We start from the raw sequence: 21,049 nt of genomic DNA on the forward strand, positions 1-21,049 counted from the left end.
GAGGTTAAAGGTCAGGAATGTTTCCGGTTGTCTCCTGCTGCATATGTTACAGGTCTCTCCAAGAGCAGGGAGGAGAAAGTCATGGGATTTTCTTCCGCACTGCAAAAAGATGATCAACTACCATCCGAGGAATATCATTCGACCCTCAGATATTCATTGATGCCATTACAGTTCCATGGGGGTTGCAGAAGGACTTCATGGCTTTGTGAACTACACTGTGGATGCTGTGAGAGGAATCAGAGAACAGCGCAGCCCCACGTCCATGATGACGTGGAAACATCATATGACTTTGGACATGTTGTCAGCTGAGAACGGTAGTGTGTGGAAAATGGTTGATTTTGTTGCACTGTTATCTCAAACAACACTACATCTGCTACAGCATTATCAGTGTCCTGGAAGATCTGACTGCCCTCTTTGAGGAACCAACGGAGAACTCTGGCATCCATCACCTGTCGACTAAAACAGCTGGACAATGGTCTGGTTTCTTTGTGGAGAACATCAATCATCACAGCAGGAGATCCAAGGGCCCACATCAACTGATAAAGACAATTGTTTTGTGTTGTTTTTTCTTTTCTTGTTACTTTACACCTCTCTATAGATACATATATTCTGCTAAAGCTAAGATATATTCATACATAGTTATATATACACGTATAGACATGAGATTATAGGATTTATGTGGTTTTTTGCTGAAATGTGAACCAGTAGAGTACACGAGGGCTGTTCAATAAGTTCATGGCCTCACCCAGAAATACTGGTTGTTATAATACAGGATGTTACATTCTTTCGTGATGGGTTAGTGATGCTTGAACATCGATGGACCAAGTGCATTGCTGTAAATGGAGATTATATTGAAAAATAAAATATAAATTATCAGTCTGTGTTGTTCTGTTCTGGGTGAGGCCATGAACTTATTGAACGGCCCTCGTAGATGGTTTTGAATTTTAGTATAATAGACAAAGGTTTGAAATTTTTAGTGTAATGGATAAAATAGACTCTTGATCAAGAATGATATGCTCATATTATGATGTGATATTCTTTAATGTATAACAATCGTTCACAAATTCCATTGATCTGTGTTATGAAGAATTGCTGTTTCGTATGTTATGAATTATTTCAGCTTACACATATGGCATAAATAGAGGTAATTTTATGGTTGTTATAGTGATGGTAGACATAAAAGGGGGATAACAAAAGCAGACATTTCATCTAGTTATTGACATGATAAAATCATGTCAGAAGGGGGAACTAAAATATTTTAATTTGGGTGGTTGAATTCTTGGATTGAATAACAGGTTAGTCAGTATTAGTATTTTATTAGTAGTTTGAAGATCAGTTTACAAGGATTATAAAAGTGATGTGCGTTGGAATGTTCTGGGTCCATTTCCCCACTTGGGGTGTGAAACCTCAGAGTTATATGAGTTATATGTTGTTAGTGATCAGAGCAAGTCAACAATAAATGTATAAAAATGAGACCTAAAAGAACCCAGACTTATTCTTGGAACTTCCAACAAAAGAACACGTTTACAGTGATCCCTGCATGGAGTCTACACCGACCCATACCCTCATAGTATTATAAGTAGGACGGAAACCAACCCGCCCCAATACACACAAAACCAGGAATTGAAAAATGCGCTTGCATCCCCGTTGACCCCCGCCCCCCAAACACGCACGCACACACAAAACCAGCACTTGAAACATGCGCGTGCATCCCTGTTGCCAGGTTACCGGACAGAACATGTAAAGTGGACGGTTATTATTCTTCCCTTTTCCATGTCAGCTAGCCCTAGTAGTAGCAGTGTAGGAGTATAGTGCGCTAAGCTAACAGAAAAAAAACTTTAAAAACCACCGAAAGAAGGAGCCAGAGACGCAAAACTTCAAGACCAGGATCAAGACCAGGACAAGGACCGGACACCGTAGAAGAACCAGGACCCGGACCCGAACCAGGACCCGAACCAGGACCCGGACCGACCGGGAGGAAGTTTGCCGCCATGGCTAAGGTAAGAAAAAAAAGTCATTTTATACTAGTCATTTCATCTACATAACACTTAGAGCAGGATTAAAACATGAAAAACTAATGTAAACCTGTGTCATACTGTATCAGATTACCAAACCCGTAGGCAGAAAAGATGCTAATATCTGTTTGTTTACTCTACTTAATCAGTAAATTTGAAGATCAGAGTGGCACACCTATACTTTTAAATAACCAAATGCAGGTCTGATGGGTAGTTTTAGTAATCAGAGAAGCGCACCTATACTTTTAAATAACCAAATGCAGGTCTGATGGGTAGTTTTAGTAATCAGAGTAGCACACCTATACCTTTAAATAACCAAATGCAGGTCTGATGGGTAGTTTTAGTCATCAGAGTAGCGCACCTATACTTTTAAATAACAATATGCAGGTCTGATGGGTATTTTAAGTAATCAGAGTAGCATACCTATAGTTTTAAATGACCATATTCAGGTCTGATGGGTAGTTTTAGTAATCACACTAGCACATCTATACTTTTAAATAACCAAATGCAGGTCTGATGGGTAGTTTTAGTAACTTTTTAGTAAGTTTAGTAACTTTTTAGTACGTTTTAGTTTTAGTGACTACTGCATATGGTCATTTAAAACTATAGGTGTGCTACTCTAATTACTAAAAATACCCATCAACCTGCATACAAAATTACTCACTTTACCTAAATAGTACTCAAAAGAAAAGTAAAACTGATAAAAAAAATAGAGATTTATTAAATAATCGGACAAGTTTGAGCTAAAACTAAGACTGATATTAAGAAAAACTGTTAACTGTGAAAAGTTAATTAGTTAATTTATTTAAATAACTCTTAAAGCAGGAGTAAAAGTGATGCAAAACTGATGTAAACCTTGTCATGTTATGTAATAAAACTCAAAATAAGACTGATATTGAATAAAATCTGAGGTATATGTCAAAGAATAATTAATTTTACATGAAACCGAGACAAACACCAAAGCAAAAATCACCCAAAATCACTGAATTCATCAAAATAATACTCAACAGAAAGTAAAACTGATAAAAATAGAGATTCATTAAATAGTCTGACAAGTTTTAGATAAAAGTCGACGCCCACATTTCCTGAAGGAAATGTAGTTCCTGGTGTTTGTCTCTTGCTGGATTTGTGGACTTGTGTCTTGGTGCGATGTGCCTCTGAAAGTTATGTTGTTCCACATAAAATTTTTTGTGTATACTTTCTTTATTCCAAAAGCCATTTCCTATAATTGTGCAGCAGTACAACAGTACAGATAAAAAATATGGATGAGCTGAATTATTGAGAGTGTTTTGAACAGCTCAAAGCAAACACATCACCCTGTTCTGAAACAAAGCACATCCAAATGACAGGAGTTGAATATCAGAATGAATCATTTGCATGAAAAAGTTTGAAAAGGTTGAATGCTTACTTGATTTCTGTATTTTCCAGACCCTGCGAGGTTGGACCCGGCCCCTGCTTCGTTGGCCCCAGGCATTGTCACCCATTCCTGAGGAGACCCCTGCCTCCAGCTGTCCAGCGCAGAGCCGCATCCCAAGACCAATTCGGTCTTTCCTACGGTGCCTGCGCTCCAGCAAGAAGTACCAGCAGTATCTCCGAAGCAGAGCGGCGGACCCCCGCCTTCTGCCTCTGGCTGTCCAGAGGACCCCGGCGGACCCCCCCTTTTCGCCCCCAGCTTCCCAGAGGACCCCGGCGGCTCCCCGCCCCCCGCCTGCGGCTGTCTGGAGGATCCCAACGGACCCCCGCCTTCCGCCTCCGGCTTACCGGAGGACCCCGGCGGCCCCCCGCCCCCCACCTCCGGCTGTCCCGAGGACCCCGGCGGCCCCCCGGCCCCCACCTCCGGCTGTCCCGAGGACCCCGGCAGGCCCCCACCTTCCGCGTCCAGCTTTCCGGAGGACCCCAGCGGACCCCTGCCTTCCGCCTCCGGCTTTTCAGAGGACCCCGGCAGCCCCCCGCCCCCCTCCTCCGGCTGTCCCGAGGAACCCGGCGGCCCCCCGCCCTCCTCCTCTGGCTGTCCCAAGGACCCCGGCAGAACCCCGCCTTCCTCCTCTGGCTGTCCCGAGGACCCTGGCGGCCCCCACCCATCCACCTGTGGCTATCCCGAGGACCCCAGCGGCCCCCCGCCTTCCGCTTCTGGCTGTCCCGAGGACCCCGGCGGCCCCCCGCCTTCCGCCTTTGGTGGTCCGGAGGACCTCGGCAGACCACCTCCTTCCGCCTCTGGCTGTGCCAAGGACACTGGCGGCCCCCCGCCTTCGGCCTGTGGCTAACCCGAGGACCCCGGCGGCCCCCCACCTTCCACCTCTGGCTGTCCCGAGGACCCCGGTGGCCCCCTCCCCTATGCCTCCGGCTGTCCGGAAGACCCTGGCAGCCCCCCGCCTTCCGCCTCCCCCTGTCTGGCGGCCCTGAGTGCCCGGGATGGAGCAGCAACCCCCCCCCGCCCTCCACCCCCAGGGGGCCCTCCGTCTTTTTCCTTTCTTTCTTTCTTTCTTTCTTTCTTTCTCTTTCTTCCCAGCCCCCCTCCCTCTCTTCTCTCTCACTCCATCTGTCCTTTCTTTCTTTCTTTCTTTCTTTGTCTTTCTTCCCGGCCCCTGCGGGGTTGGACCCGGCCTCTGTCATCCATCGCTGAGGTTACCTCCACCTCCAGCGGTCTACATGCCCTCAGTTGAATAGAGCAGAGCAGTGGTCCCCTACCTTTTACCTCTCCTCTCTCATTCTCCCCTCTTTCTCCCTTTCCTCACACTCTCTCTAGACTCTCTCTCTTTCTCTCTTTCTCCTCTCTTCTCTCTCTTTCTTTCACTCTCTCCCCTCTCTCCTCTCTCTCTCTTTTCCCCTCTCCTCTCTCTCACTCCCCCCTTTCTACCTCTCTTCTCTCTCACCTCTATCTTTCTTCTTTCTTTCTTCTTTTCTTCTTTCTTCTCTTTCTCCTGTCTTTCTTTCTCTTTCTTTCCTTCATTCTCTCATTCCTTCTTACTTTCATTCTTTTCTTTTCTTTCGTTCGTTTCTTTGTGCTTTCTCCTCGTTTCTCTCTTTCTTTCCTTTCGTTTTATCATTCCTTCTTTCGTTTTTTTCTTTCTTCGTTCTTTCCTTCTTTCTCCTTCTCTTTCTTTCGTTCTCTCTCATTCATTCTTTCGTCTTTATTCTTTCTCTCTTTCTTTCATTTTTTTCTCTCTTTTGCTTCATTCTTTCTTTCTTTCTTTCTTTCTTCTTTCTTTTCTTTCTTTCCTTTCTTTCACCCCAGCTGGTCAAGGCAGAGACCATCCTCCAGGAGTTTAGGTCTGCTCCAGCTTTTCTTCCTGTTAGAGGAAGTTTTTTCCTGGCCACTATCACACTAAGTTTTTGCTCCTGGAGGATTCTGTTGGGTTTCTGTACATTAGCTCAAAAGTGTAGTTTACAACAAATTGGTTTGATTTGGTCTGATTTGGTCTAATTCGGTCTGATTTGATCTGATCTGATTTGGTCTGATTTGATCTAATTTGGTCTGATTAGATTTGGTCTGATTTGATCTGATTTGGTCTGATTTGGTCTGATTTGATCTGATCTGATTTGGTCTGATTTGATTTGATTTTATTTGGTCTGTTTTGATACTAATTCCAATAAACTGCTTAAACTTCATCTTTTTCTCCTGTGTTTTCTTTGGTTACTTTAATTGTGCATGTCATTTCATGAGTGGATTGGACCTCACTGATCTAGTGGTTCGTAGTGGAAGACAGTGTTTAACTCTTAGCGGTCTGTCCATACTTTTGAGTTTGCCTTTATGTAACACATCAAAAATGTTAACCACATTTGTTATATATTTTTCAGCACTGTTTCACCTTGATGATATGATCATTCCTTTGCACTTTACCTTATTTAACATATTGGACCCAATAATACACAAAAATAGTAGGATACAATTTGAAAAAACTATATACTATTTATTACAAAGAAATTCCTAATCATGGTCTCTCATCTGTTTTCGAAGTTGAAAGAGAAAAGCAAGTTTGTCTGTGAACATATAAAGGTGTCTATCTATTAATCATATCTCCAGGTTTTCATGGTGTATTAATCTCAAACAAAAACCTTTTATCTTTTCTCACGCTTTGATCACCCTGGAGGGTTAAAGAGCAGAGTTTAAGTGTTTGTTAAGGCGTCTACCACAAACTGTAGATTTAGAAACTGTACATTTAGTGTTCAAGTGTAAACTGGTGAGTAAGGAGGTAGTTAATACTACTGTAATAGTTGGAAAAGCTCTTCCAATATTTAACAACAATTGTGTCTTTTCATGACACTGTTTGTAAAATGTTGGGTGGTATAAGCCCTCACAGGTTGGAATACATCATTAAGGTTCAGTTCATTTGGAGAAACGTGAGACAGAAACAGGATGAACAACTGTGGTCTGAAAAGGAACTTTGAAAAGTCCAATGTCTGACTAAGAAGTAGAGGAAGAGAGAGTAAGTATAAAGTTCTATACAATAGAAATAGTCCAAGAACTCCAAAACATATGATATATGATGTGGTATGTGTGATAGGACTTTGTTCTATTTCACTACTGAGGCTTTTACAAAACAGAAAACTGGACTCATTTGTGGAAGCACCCAAACTGAAAGGCTTAACTGAGTTATTCCAGGATGTAGCAGCTATTTGTCATCAAAATTAAATCAACTTAAAGGTGACTGACCTTAAGACTGTAACATAACTCAAATAACCACTAGATGCACCATGGGTTTGTGGTTTACACAGTCAAAAATACAATGTCCATATCATAGATGTAGTTCAAGTGGTTTATTTTCAAGATTTTGCAGGAAAAACAACAACTAAGGTCTTCTGTGCTGTCTCTCCTGCTCATCCTGTCTGACTGTCTGATAAAAAACCATAGGCCCACCCAGGTGCATGCTGGTCTAACTTTGTGCTCCCTATTTATACCCACGTGCCCACGGTCTAAACCAATAAGAAAACACTAAACAAAAAGGTGCAAAATACCAAAGAATGAGAACAATAACCTTAAAAACTAAACAAAAAAACTAAACAAAAAATAAACAATTAGCAAAAAAATACTAAGTTAGTAAACAAAAAAGGTAAATTAACTTTAAGCAGAAAACTAAACCGACAAATAGCTCCTACACAGGAGATGATTTCTTTTTAGTTTGTGTTAAAACTTTAGCAGATGTTTCACTGAAATTCAAGAAACTGAACCATGAAATATCTGTGAAAAATCCATCAATGACAAATAAGCATTGGCAAAATGAGCAGCTCAAAGATGTCATATATTTAATATATTTTTAAAGCATGCAGTAGATATGTTAAATAGTAAATTTGATGTTTTGTTTTTTTTGTAGTTTTGCATTATGTTGAACTTTTCCGTCCTTTCTATACTGTCTGGTAGTATAATTAACATGCTGATCTGAAAGAATGATTTCTTTTATTGATGTGAAAGAAGCAAAACAGAGTGTATTCAAAGCCAGAGGTGCTGGTGAGTTTCCTGTGGTCACATTAGAAAGGTTGGATGGGTTCAGTTTTAGTCTGGTTCTCCTGTTCATCAACCAGCACTGCTCCTCCTCCACAGCAGGGCAGTGTCCAGTAGACCTTCATGTGGATGGACTTTTCTTCTCCAACAAGAACCTACAGGAAAGAGGCAGTGAAGATTTATGTTGGTGTTTCCACTCTTTTTCCTTAAACAGACTTATTTCCATATCACAGTTAATTCCACAGGTATTCAGAGGCTTCCAAATATTTTTTTCCAATAGCGTCTCTTTTACCCACCTTGAATATCAAGTTTTTTCCAGCTCCAATCTGAGCCCGATAATAAATTGCCACAAAGGTACCAAAAATCTACACTGAAAAAAAATTTTAAAAAATTAAAAAATGGAGTGCCATTTACTTACTTAAAAAAACCTAGGCAACAATTTCCACATCGAAATCCTAAGTAAATTTTCTTTAGAATTCCTAAATAAAGATTACTTGCTAGTAACCATTACTAAATCAAACATACTCAAGTACCTTTTACTAGCATATGTAGTCCTTCAACAAAAGATCCTTCCGAGGTAAATTTCACTTAAGAACACTTCGCATGTCACAAAAACCCAGTAAATTATAATAATGTTTTTCAGTTTATTTACCGAACTTTTTTTTGCTTTATTTCAAGAATTATTTAAGTAAAATTAACAAAGTATTTACTGTTTTTACCTCTTAAAAATGTGATTATATTCCATTCTTAATATGTCTACTTTTTACTCAATAAAATGTTGTTAATTCAGGGCTTCAACAAATCATGAAATGAAACACAAAATAACAGATTTTTTAAACAGTACCTTTTATAAACATACTCTCATGGCAGAGGTGAAAATATCAGTGCTTCCAAATGTTCTTGGAAAACAATGACAAGTTGTTTTTTTTATTACATTACATTACATTTGACTTATTAATATATGAAGTATTGAAAGAAAAAGGGTACCCACACTTTAGACTGGTACTGCTTTTCATAGGAATGATTACATATTATTTTAGTATTTTAAAGGTAACTTACAACAGTTCAATCTAACACTTCACAAAGTACAATTTTTACACAATCCTGCAGTGTGGTAATTGCTGCCAATAACAAAACATATACTCGTTCAAAGCTATAACTATTAACAGATACAGTATCATTCCAACTCATAAAAAGGCTGAGTTATTTTACAATTACGGTCAAAGCCAGTAGAAGTTTTGCTGCCAAATGCAGAAGTGCAGTGCACCATGAGGATTCATTTTCTCTTATGTTTTGGTCCAAAACATTATTTAACCAGAAATTTAAAAACCCTCATCCCTCTTTCACTTTCACCAGAGTCTGTCATGTCATTTTGGACCCTCAGATTATCATCATGTATATGTTTTTAGTAGTGCTGGGCAGCGATTAATTTTTAATTACAATTAATGGCATGGATTTCTGCAATTAATCACGACTGATCACACAATTATGGAGGGGGGGTTGGTTTGCCGGCATCAACAGTGTGTATTGCCTTTAAGTGATATTTCAGACTCAAAGTACTCCAGTGATAAAAAATAATAATAATTCCACATTGCAGTGCTACAAACAACTTTGTCCTTCTCAACCCCACCATCTGAAGACATTTAAAATGAAAATGTCCATGTAAAAGACCAGTACTTTTCTCCATGTTTATTTCCCCACCAGTTTATTTCCGGTGTTGAGTGACTGACATGAGTCTTAAGCCCACTAATAATACTAATATTAATAAGCCCAATAATATGTGATGCTCAGTTGTTAAAGCAAACAAAGGGGGTCCCTCTAGTGGTTGGAATAATTGCACTACGTATGTTTTGTCCTTGCGGTGTTCCCGTAGCCAGTTCGGACAGAAGAAGAAGAAACTAACCCACGTTCTTGCACTCTGTTTGTATGGCCCGAAAAACGTTTACCTGTGAGTATTTTATGTCCATGTTTGTAAGAATGAGTAGTATAAAATATTTCTGATGTGAACTTTTGGTGCGGATAAAACGACGTTGTGAATCTTAAATTAATCTGTAAATGCTAATCGTTAGCGTGTCTGTGGATTTTCCTTTTAAGTTAGCATCGAGCTAGCGGTCTTTTTCCATTCAATGTATGTATAATGCCATGTAATGTACTAAGGCAATGAACACAGCTGAGACATATTTTTTATGTATGTTGCAGTTTTACAGTGAGTCTCAAGTAAAAGATTTGGATGAGAAGTTTTGGGCGTCTGGCTTTTCTTGGGAAACCTGTTGTTTATCTGCCGAGCTAATCGCTACACGCACACAAGCAGGGGCAGAAGAACAGGAGTTAGAATAAAACGGCATTAATGTGAGATTTAAATATTGTTGGTGTTATTTAATGAATGCCTTAATGTGGTAATAACGCTCCTTAACTTGCCCTCCCCTAGTTTTAAGTTGATGTCAGTTTGGGAGTATGTGAATGTAAAACAGCGGTGCTAAACAACAAACGCTGCTTTAAACAAGAAAAATACGGAGTAAGTTCACATACGCTGTCAAAACGTATCAATTTAAAAACAGAACTTTGTGTACATAAACCCAGCACCCCCCTGTCACTTCTACTGAGTCATCCCAACTGGAGTACAACCCAGAGGCACCTGTTCAGGTCCGACTGCAGCTGTATGAGCGCATGCGCACATATGTTGCGCCTGTCCAGGATGTGAACCACTTTAATGATGCCTCTGTTGAAACGCTGGTCCTTGGTCAGTTTAGTTGAACATGGACAGTTGTTTCTGGACTTTAGTTTTCAGCTCTTTTACCTTCTTGTACAGTGGCTGATTCCCATCGGAGAATCTCCAAAAAAGTGCTGTGAACTTTGGTGAAATTCCACTCCACACTGTATCTTTACTGACTGCCAGGCTCCGCCCACAGATCACATACACACACACACACCACACACACACACACCACACACACCCCACACCACACACACTTGTCTTTCATATTAGTCAAACAGAAGTTGGTGTCGCATTGTTGGTGAAAATAACTCCTGAACTAACTCTGCCCACATCGTTGCGGGGCTAAACCCACTTCCTGTCTGACATCTGGTTCATCCTGCTCCTCCTCCCGCCCCTCTCCAGTGTCAGACAGCAAACCAGCGCTAAAGTTTGATTGACAGTGTTAGCGGCTATTTGTCATCAAAATTAAATCAACTTAAAGGTGACTGAACTTAAGACTGTAACATAACTCAAACTAGAAGCACTTGGAGAGCGCAGACCTCCGACAAGGCTGATCAGTGGGCCCCCCGTGGGCCCCCCCCACTCCGATCACCCCAAAAGTTAATCATTTCTTCCTTATCCCATTTCCAACAAACCCTGAAAATTTCATCAAAATCTGTCCATAACTTTTTGAGTTATGTTGCACACTAAGGGACAGACAAACAGACAGACAAACAAACAAACAAACAACCCTGGCAAAAACATAACCTCCTTGGCGGAGGTAACAATACCATAAAAATGAAAAAAACATATATTCTAAATATTAAACAAACAAAAAATAACACAAAAGTTAAACAATTAGCCAAACAATACTAATGTTAGTAAACAAAAAAGGTAAATGAACTTTAAACAAAAAACTAACCGACAATAGCTCCTACACTCCGGCCCTAATTGTGCACTTAGTCACAATTACACTCATAACTAAATGGAGCTATTCTAACAATATCTGCGATGAGTGTTTCTTCATCTTCTTCTGGACCTGAAAAAACAAGAACAAAGACAGAGAGGTAGATAGAGGAATAAGAGGTAGTGCAGATAGAGGTTTTAGTCCACAGCTGCCTCCAGCAGCAGGCAAAGCTTGGTCACTGGTCTCTCCAACACACTGGTTTTGGTCTTCAGTTGCACAGAGCGAACCAAGCCTCTGGCAAGCAGTGTTTACAGACAGGATTCTGCCATCTGCCAGCATCCTCTGGGCGCAGTGGCATCTGCAACAGGACAACTCTCCTGGACTTAGGTTTCTTCTAGCCTCATCCACCTTTGTCTTTCTGCATAAGTGGCAAGTATTCAGAAATTCATCTTTTGCAGAATAATCGCCATGTATTTTACTTGTCTCATATTTTCCCTCAGTACAAATCCTGTTTTTCAAACAATCCAGGTGGTATGACAGGTTTTGCCCTTAAGGTCAAGATGTGGTTTGGTTGTGATGGCTTCCAAATTCATCTGGATCATCAGAGACTGTGGTGATCGGTTTGTCATTTAAGATGGTTCAGCTTCGCCAAAGATGGTCTGCCGTGTTCACTCATCCACAACCTGCTGCTTAAGGATGAGGTGAGAACACTTGTCACTGAACGAATTCAAGCGCTCCCCAAACACCTCCTGATGTTGAGGCTGCAGGCGTGTTAAATGCCAGTTTATGCATCTTGAGCCAAAGTTCTTTGGATTTTGTCCTGGTTTAAAGCACTCAGACTTTCTTTTAGCTCTCTGCTGGCTGCAACAAAAATGATGCCGTATCCCACTTGGCTGGCATCAGAGAAGTGAAGCTGTGCTGCAGCAAGACAGAAGGTTTTGGGCTTAACACACCGATCCACTTTAAACTCTGTCATTCTCTTCAGGTCTTCCAGCCAGCCAGACCATTGTTTGGAGTTTTGAGTGAACATCATCCCACATCATCATCCCAGCCCAGACTTTTTCTACAGAGCTCCTGAAGTAGCAGCTTGGCAGTGATTGTGAATGGGGCAAGAAATCCTAGAGGATCATACAGTGAGCTCACTACTGACAGTATTCCTCTTTTCGTATGTGGCCGTTCATGTAGAGATGTTTTGAACTTGAACGTGTCATTTTCAGTGCACCACTGAAGTCCTAATGCTCTCTCCATTGGAAGCTCATCTCCATCCAAATCCATCTCCAGTATTTCCTTTGCTTTTTTATTGTCTGGAATAGTATGCAGCACTGCACGGCTGTTACTGAGCCACGTTGAAAGATGAAAGCCACCTTTACTGCAGAGGGCTGTCAAATCCTTGACCATTTTTATTGCATCCTCTTCAGTGGGGAGAGATTTAAGGCAATCATCCACAAAAATTGTGCATGATAGTACTGATGACTTCAGCTGGAAACTGTAGAGCATTGTCTTCTGCTGTTCTCCTTAAAGCATAGTTTGCCAAGCTTGGTGAAGAAACAGCTCCAAACAGATGTACTTTCATATGATATTCTTTTGGAGTCTGTGTGGTGTCACCTTCAGACCACCAGAGGAAGCGTAGAAAGTTCCTGTGATATTCTGGAACATGGACCTGGTGAAACATAGCTTGTATGTCTGCCATGACTGCAATAGGCTCTTGTCTGAAGTGAAGAAGAACTCCCACAACAGAGTTGGTCAGGTCTGGTCCTTGTGAGAGCTGGCAGTTGAGGGAGGTGCCCTTGTATGTTGCAGGACAATCAAAAACAACTCTCAGTTTGTTTTTCGTGGGATGGTAAACACCATGATGGGGAATATACCATACCCTTCCCTTACTGTTCATCATCTGGTCATTTGGCACAAGTTCAGCATATCCATTGCAGTTCATGTCCTCAAGAAATGTGATGTAATCTTGTTTGAATAAGCTGTTATTATCAAACTTCTTCTTCAGACTCTGGAGGCGCTGTTCTGCCACACAGCGGTTTTGTGGCAGGATGGGATTTTGCTCTTTAAAAGGTAAGTCTATACAGTAATGTCCATCACTTAATACTGCAGTATTGTCCATTATATTCATAAACTTGATGTCTTCTCTGGACATTTCCATTTGCTCCTGTGATGTTTTTTCATTGAAATCATGATTGTATTGATGTTTGTACCAGCATGTGTTCTAGGTGTTCCACAGAAATCCTGTTGGCAGTGACAACAGAGCAGCCAATCTTACTCTTGTTTTCACCATGTAGTGGACCGTTAACGACCCATCCAACTCTGGTCCGAACAGCATAGGGCCCCTCATCCTGGCTGTTGATCAGCTCCCATGGCTCCATCACTTTGGCTGCATCTGTGCCAATAAGTAATTCAACCTCAGCATCAATGTCGTGGAGCTTAACATTTTGAAGGTATGGCCACTTCACAATATCTTCTTGTTGTGGAACAGTACTCTTTGAAACAGGCATAGTCTTTTGTGTCATTGTAGCGTGTGTGTGTGTGGGGGGGGGGAAGGCAGAACTTCTTTTTCATCAACACAAAAAAAATTTGACAACGCCACCCGGGGAAAAGGCCCCGGGACCTATCTTAATTTACCAAATGGCCGCGTAGGTGAAGACAAAATAAGTCAGAGGATGTGATTTATCACACACAATAAACTTTATTTTATAATAACACTTTTTTTAAAAATAGACCTGTTTTTTTAGCAAAATTAAAATTCAATTATTAAAACATGACAATCAGAGAATAATAATTCAATAGGCAACACAACAACATAACAGCAAACAAGGCAACAACAAACAATGCAAGCAAATAAATCACAGCAAATATGAAAAACTAAGCAAATAAGGAAACATGCAAAGCAACGACAGTAAAATCACACAAAGCAATTAAGCAACAAATAACACACGCATGCGAGTTCACTCACCCTACATGCAAAATAAATCCAACTATAAAAAAAAAAGAAAAAAAAAAAAGGGCAGAAGGAATTAATTAACCTCTGATGTCGTTTTCACATGCGCACGCCGGCTGTAGCGCAACGGCGTGCGCGCGCACCTGACGCACGGTTGTAACGACTGGGGTCCAAAGGATGGTATGCAGTGTAGGGACCCCCGTAGACTCACAGACGGGCAAAACAACGGCACTTCCCAAACAAAGGCAGCGGGTATAAGCCAGGCCAACGCTGCAGGTCCTGGATGGAGATGAAGGTTTTAATCATCAGCCACACCAGAAACCATACAGGGTCGGGTGTGTGCCCTTACCTGTTGGCGAAAACACATGCACGTGCGGACTGCAGGAAGAGGGGGGACGCCACGGGGAAACCACGGCTAAATCCCAGCAACAGCCTAGGACCCGGAAATAATTTGGTGTAAGCGCTGGTATGCAGCTCAAATCGACTTAACGAGGCGACCTACCGGAGAGGGAATCACGGCGACCCAAAGCCGGCCGCACGCACACCGGCCGGAGAGCAAACAAAGGAGGAGGTGCGTGGTAGCCACACGGTAGTTACTGGAACAGCTCTGGCTGGAGATCAGGTACAGAGCAAAGGAGCAATAAAGCCCCAACAACCACTGGTCTGTACACGCTGCTCCTCTGAAACCCACCTGAGACTGAGTGGCTGCGTGGACTACCCACTATGCCTTATAGGCTCTGTCGGTGCCACTCACTAATCACCAAGCAGGTGCGCACCGACATGCCACATCATGACATCTGGAAGCTCAATAAAGTCATTTTTATCAAGAGCAGCAACTTCAAGACCAGAAATTATATTTGTATTCACAATGTTTTATGTCCCATAGTTCTTAGCAAAATATTTGCTTTCTTTCCTTCGACATTTAATTTTCTTGACAGGCTTTCTGTGCAAAATGTGCCCATCCTGCCTGGGTCTAAAAAGGCATATGTGTGCACAGGTGCATTTGTTCTTTGGCTCCTGACTCGCACAGCGACAATAGACAGAACTGAATGATCTTCAACAACTAAGGCCTTTTACGATGTGTCTCCTGCTCATCCTGTCTGATCTTCCGAGTGACTATGTCTTTCTGTGACTGGTAAAAAAACATAGGCCCACCCAGGTGCATGCTGGTCTATCTTTGTGCTCCCTATTTATACCCAGGTACCCACGGTCTAAACCAATGAGAAAACACAAAACAAAAAGGTGCTAAATACCAAAGAATGAAAACAATAACCATAAAAATCAAAAAATATATTCTAAATATTAAACAAAAAATAAACAGTTAGTGAAAATTATTGTATTTATCATCCATGATCCGTAGGGATGAGGGAGTGATATTATAATGAATAAGAAACAGGGGAGTGGAGAAGGAGATGATTGACTTTAGCAGAATATATGAATAAAGTACTAACCAGTAGAGAAGTCTCTTTTGTTAATTTTGTTTCAGGAGACCTGGTGAAATCAGACCCAGTGGTAAAACCAGGACTGTGGGTCCTGATTAAAGGGAGAAGGAGAACAGCTGGACCAGTTTGGAGCAGAAGGGTCCATTTCAGATTGTTGAAAATTACAGAAAGGACGACCTGGGTTCACCTCTCACACTGTGAGAGTCACACTGACAATTGGGTGATTTGTCCACCTGGCGACTGTGGGGAAGTTCTGGGCTACAAAGGGGATCCCTTTAGATAGATAACAATTAGGGGGGTCATCTGAAACCCAGTGAAGAAAGCACCAGATCCCAGTCACTATAGAGGATAAATCACTCATTCAGGTAATCAGTAAAAGGTCCCTATGAAAACCTGATCATGGACAGACCTCAGCCATGGCATCCATTCAGACACCCTGGGATGTGTGGACTGAGAGATGCATCAATCATCACAGCAGGAGATCCAAGGGCTGACATCAACTAATAAAGACTATTGTTTTGTGTTGTTTTTTCTTTTCTTTTTACTTTACACCCTCTATAGATGCATATATTCTGCTAAAGCTAAGATATATTCATACATAGTTATATACACGTATAGACATGAGATTATAGGATTTATGTGGTTGATTGCTGAAATGTGAACCAGTATAGATGGTTTTGAATTTTAGTATAATAGATAAAGGTTTGAAATTTTTAGTGTAATGGAAAAAATAGACTCTTGATCAAGAATGATATGCTCATATTATGATGTATTTTTAAATGTATAACAATTGTTCAAAAATTCCATTGATCTGTGTTATGAAGAATTGCTGTTTCATATGTTATGAATTATTTCAGCTTACACATATGGCATAAATAGAGGTAATTTTATGGTTATATTGATGATAGCCATAAAAGGGGGATAACAAAAACAGACATTTCATTGAGTTATTGACATGATAAAATCATGTCAAAAGGGGGAACTAAAATATTTTAATTTGGGTGGTTGAATTCTTGGATTGAATAACAGGTTAGTCAGTATTAGTATTTTATTAGTAGTTTGAAGATCAGTTTACAAGGATTATAAAAGTGATGTGCATTGGAATGTTCTGGGTCCATTTCCCCACTTGGGGTGTGGAACCTCAGCTGAGTTATATGTTGTTAGTGATCAGAGCAAGTCAACAATAAATGTATAAAAATGAGACCTAAAAGAATCCGGACTTATTCTTGGAATTTCCAACAAAAGAACACGTTTACAGTGACCCCTGCATGAGGTCCACACCGACCCTTACCCTCATAGTATTATAAGTAGGACGGAAACCAACCCGACCCAACACACAACAATCAGCAATTGAAAAATGCGCTTACATCACCGTTGCCTGTCCGCCCTCCCCCCAAGACACGCATGCACACACAAAACCAGCACTTGAAACATGCGCGTGCATCCCGTTGCCAGGTTACCGGACAGAATATGTAAAGTGGACGGTTATTATTCTTCCCTTTTCCATGTCAGCTAGCCCTAGTAGTAGCAGTGTAGGAGTATAGTGCGCTAAGCTACAGAAAAAACTTTAAAAACACAGAAAGAAGGAGCCAGAGACGCAAAACTTCAAGACCGGGACCAGGATAAGGACCGGACACCGTAGAAGAACCAGGACCCGGACCCGAACCAGGACCCAGACCCGGACCGAGCGGGAGGAAGTTTGCCGCCATGGCTAAGGTAAGAAAAAAAGTCATTTTATACTAGTCATTTCATCTACATAACACTTAGAGCAGGATTAAAACATGAAAAATTAATGTAAACCTGTGTCATACTGTATAATATTACCAAACCCATACGCAGAAAAGATGCTAATATCTGTTTGTTTACTCTACTTAATCAGTAAATTTGAAGATCAGAGTAGCCACCTATACTTTTAAATAACAATGCAGGTCTGATGGGTAGTTTTAGTAATCAGAGTAGCGCACCTATACTTTTAAATAACAATATGCAGGTCTGATGGGTATTTTAAGTAATCAGAGTAGCACACCTATAGTTTTAAATGACCATATTCAGGTCTGATGGGTAGTTTTAGTAATCAGAGTAGCACATATACTTTTAAATACCAAATGCAGGTCTGATGGTAGTTTTAGTAATCAGAGTAGCACACCATACTTTTAAATAACCAAATGCAGGTCTGATGGAGTTTTAGTAATCAGAGTAGCACACCTATAGTTTTAAATGACCATCAGGTCTGATGGTATTTTAGTAATCAGAGTAGCACCATACTTTTAAATAACCAAATGCAGGTCTGATGGGTAGTTTTAGTAATCAGAGTAGCGCACCTATACTTTTAAATAACCAAATGCAGGTCTGATGGGTAGTTTAGTAATCAGAGTAGCGCACCTATACTTTTAAATAACCAAATGCAGGTCTGATGGGTAGTTTGTAATCAGAGTAGCGCACCTATACTTTTAAATAACCAAATGCAGGTCTGATGGGTAGTTTTAGTAATCAGAGTAGCAACCATACTTTTAAATACCAAATCAGGTCTGATGGGTAGTTTTAGTAATCAGAGTAGCGCACCTATACTTTTAAAAACCAAATGCAGGTCTGATGGGTAGTTTTAGTAATCAGAGTAGCGCACCTATACTTTTAAATAACAATGCAGGTCTGATGGGTAGTTTAGTAATCAGAGTAGCGCACCTATACTTTTAAATAACCAATGCAGGTCTGATGGGTAGTTTTAAGTAATCAGAGTAGCACTATACTTTTAAATAACCAAATGCAGGTCTGATGGGTAGTTTTAGTAATCAGAGTAGCACCTATACTTTTAAATAACCAAATGCAGGTCTGATGGGTAGTTTTAGTAATCAGAGTAGCACACCTATACTTTTAAATAACCAAATGCAGGTCTGGGTGTTTTAGTAATCAGAGTAGCACCTATACTTTTAAATAACCAATGCAGGTCATGGGTAGTTTTAGTAATCAGAGTAGCACACCTATACTTTTAAATACCATTCAGGTCTGATGGGTAGTTTTAGTAGCAGAGTAGCACATCTACTTTTAAATAACCAAATGCAGGTCTGATGGGTAGTTTTAGTAATCAGAGTAGCGCACCTATACTTTTAAATAACCAAATGCAGGTCTGATGGGTAGTTTTAGTAATCAGAGTAGCACACCTATACTTTTAAATAACCAAATGCAGGTCTGATGGGTAGTTTTAGTAATCAGAGTAGCACACCTATACTTTTAAATAACCAATGCAGGTCGATGGGTATTTAGTAATCAGAGTAGCACACCTATAGTTTTAAATACCATATCAGGTCTGATGGGTAGTTTTAGTAATCAGAGTAGCACATCTATACTTTTAAATAACCAAATGCAGGTCTAATGGGTAGTTTTAGTAACTTTTTAGTAAGTTTAGTAACTTTTTTGTACGTTTTCGTTTTAGTGACTACTGCATATGGTCATTTAAAACTATAGGTGTGCTACTCTAATTACTAAAAATACCCATCAACCTGCATACAAAATTACTCACTTCACCTAAATAGTACTCAAATGAAAAGTAAAACTGATAACAAAAACAGAGATTTAATAAATCGGACAAGTTTGAGCTAAAACTAAGACTGATATTAAGAAAAACTGAAGTTAATTAGTCAATTTATTTAAAAAACTCTTAAAGCAGGAGTAAAAGTGATGCAAAACTGATGTACACCTTGTCATGTTATGTAATAAAACTCAAAATAAGACTGATATTGAATGAAATCTGAGGTATATGTCAAAGAATAATTAATTTTACATGAAACCGAGACAAACACCAAAGCAAAAATCACCCAAAATCACTGAATTTATCAAAATAATACTCAACAGAAAGTAAAACTGATAAAAATAGAGATTCATTAAATAGTCTGACAAGTTTTAGATAAAAGTCGACGCCCACATTTCCTGAAGGAAATGTAGTTCCTGGTGTTTGTCTCTTGCTGGATTTGTGGACTTGTGGCTCAGTGCGATGTGCCTCTGAAAGTTATGTTGTTCCACATAAAATTTTTGTGTATACATTCTTTATTCCAAAAGCCATTTCCTATAACTGTGCAGCAGTACAACAGTACAGATAAAAAATATGGATGAGCTGAATTATTGAGAGTGTTTTGAACAGCTCAAAGCAAACACATCACCCTGTTCTGAAACAAAGCACATCCAAATGACAGGAGTTGAATATCAGAATGAATCATTGCATGAAAAAGTTTGAAAAGGTTGAATGCTTACTTGATTTCTGTGTTTTCCAGACCCTGCGAGGTTGGACCCGGCCCTGCTTCGTGGCCCCAGGCATTGTCACCCATTCCTGAGGAGACCCTGCCTCCAGCTGTCCAGCGCAGAGCCGCATCCCAAGACCAATTCGGTCTTTCCTACGGTGCCTGCGCTCCAGCAAGAAGTACCAGCAGTATCTCCGAAGCAGAGCGGCGGACCCCCCTTCTGCCTCTGGCTGTCAGAGGACCCCGGCGGACCCCCCCTTTTCGCCCCAGCTTCCGAAGACCCCGGCGGCTCCCCACCCCCCGCCTGCGGCTGTCCGGAGGACCCCAACGGACCCCGTCTTCCGCCTCGGCTTACCGGAGGACCCCGGCGGCCCCCCGTCCCACACCTCCGGCGCCCCAAGGACCCCGGCGGCCCCCGTCCCACACCTCCGGCTTCCCAAGGACCCCGGCGGACCCACGCCTTCCGCTTCCGGCTGTCCGCGGGACCCGGTGGACCCCCGCCTTCTGCCTCCAGCTGTCGGAGGACCCCGGCGGCCCCCGCCCCCCGCCTTCAGCTGTCCGGAGGACCCCAGCGGACCCCTGCCTTCCGCCTCCGGCTTTTCGGAGGACCCCGGCAGCCCCTCGCCCCCCTCCTCCGGCTGTCCGAGGAACCCGGCAGCCCCCCGCCCCACTCCTCCAGCTGTCCCGAGGACCCCGGCAGAACCCCGCCTTCCGCCTCTGGCTGTCCGAGGACCCCGGCGGCCCCCCCCTACCGCCTTCGGCTGTCCGGAGGAACTCGGCAGACCCCCTCCTTCCGCCTCTGGCTGTGCCAAGGACCTGGCGGCCCCCGCCTTCGGCCTGTGGCTAACCCAAGGACCCTGGCGGCCCCCCACCTTCCGCCTCTGGCTGTCCCGAGGACCCCGGTGGCCCCCTCCCCCTTACCTCCGGCTGTCTGGAAGACCCCGGCAACCCCCCGCCTTCTGCCTCCCACTGTCTGGAGGCCTGAGTTCCTGGGCTGGAGCAGCACCCCCCCCCCCCCCCCCCCCCCGCCCTCCACCCCTGGGGGGCCCTCCGTCTTTTTCCTTCTTTCTTTCTTTCTTTCTTTCTCTTTCTTCCCTGCCACCCTCCCTCTCTTCTCTCTCACTCTCATCGTCCTTTCTTTCTTTCTTTGTCTTTTTCCTGGCCCCTGCGGGGTGGACCCGGCCTCTGTCATCCATCGCTGAGGTTACCTCCACTCCAGCGGTCTACATGCCCTCAGTTGAATGGAGCAGAGCAGTGGTCCCCTACCTTTTACCTCTCTCTCATTCTCCCCTCTTTCTCCCTTCCTCACTCTCTCTCTTCTCTCTCTCTTTCTCCCTCTCCTCTCTCTCTTTCTTTCACTCTCTCCCTCTCTCCTCT

This window comes from Sphaeramia orbicularis, chromosome 4 (assembly GCF_902148855.1).
Source record: "Sphaeramia orbicularis chromosome 4, fSphaOr1.1, whole genome shotgun sequence".
Taxonomy (NCBI): domain Eukaryota; kingdom Metazoa; phylum Chordata; class Actinopteri; order Kurtiformes; family Apogonidae; genus Sphaeramia; species Sphaeramia orbicularis.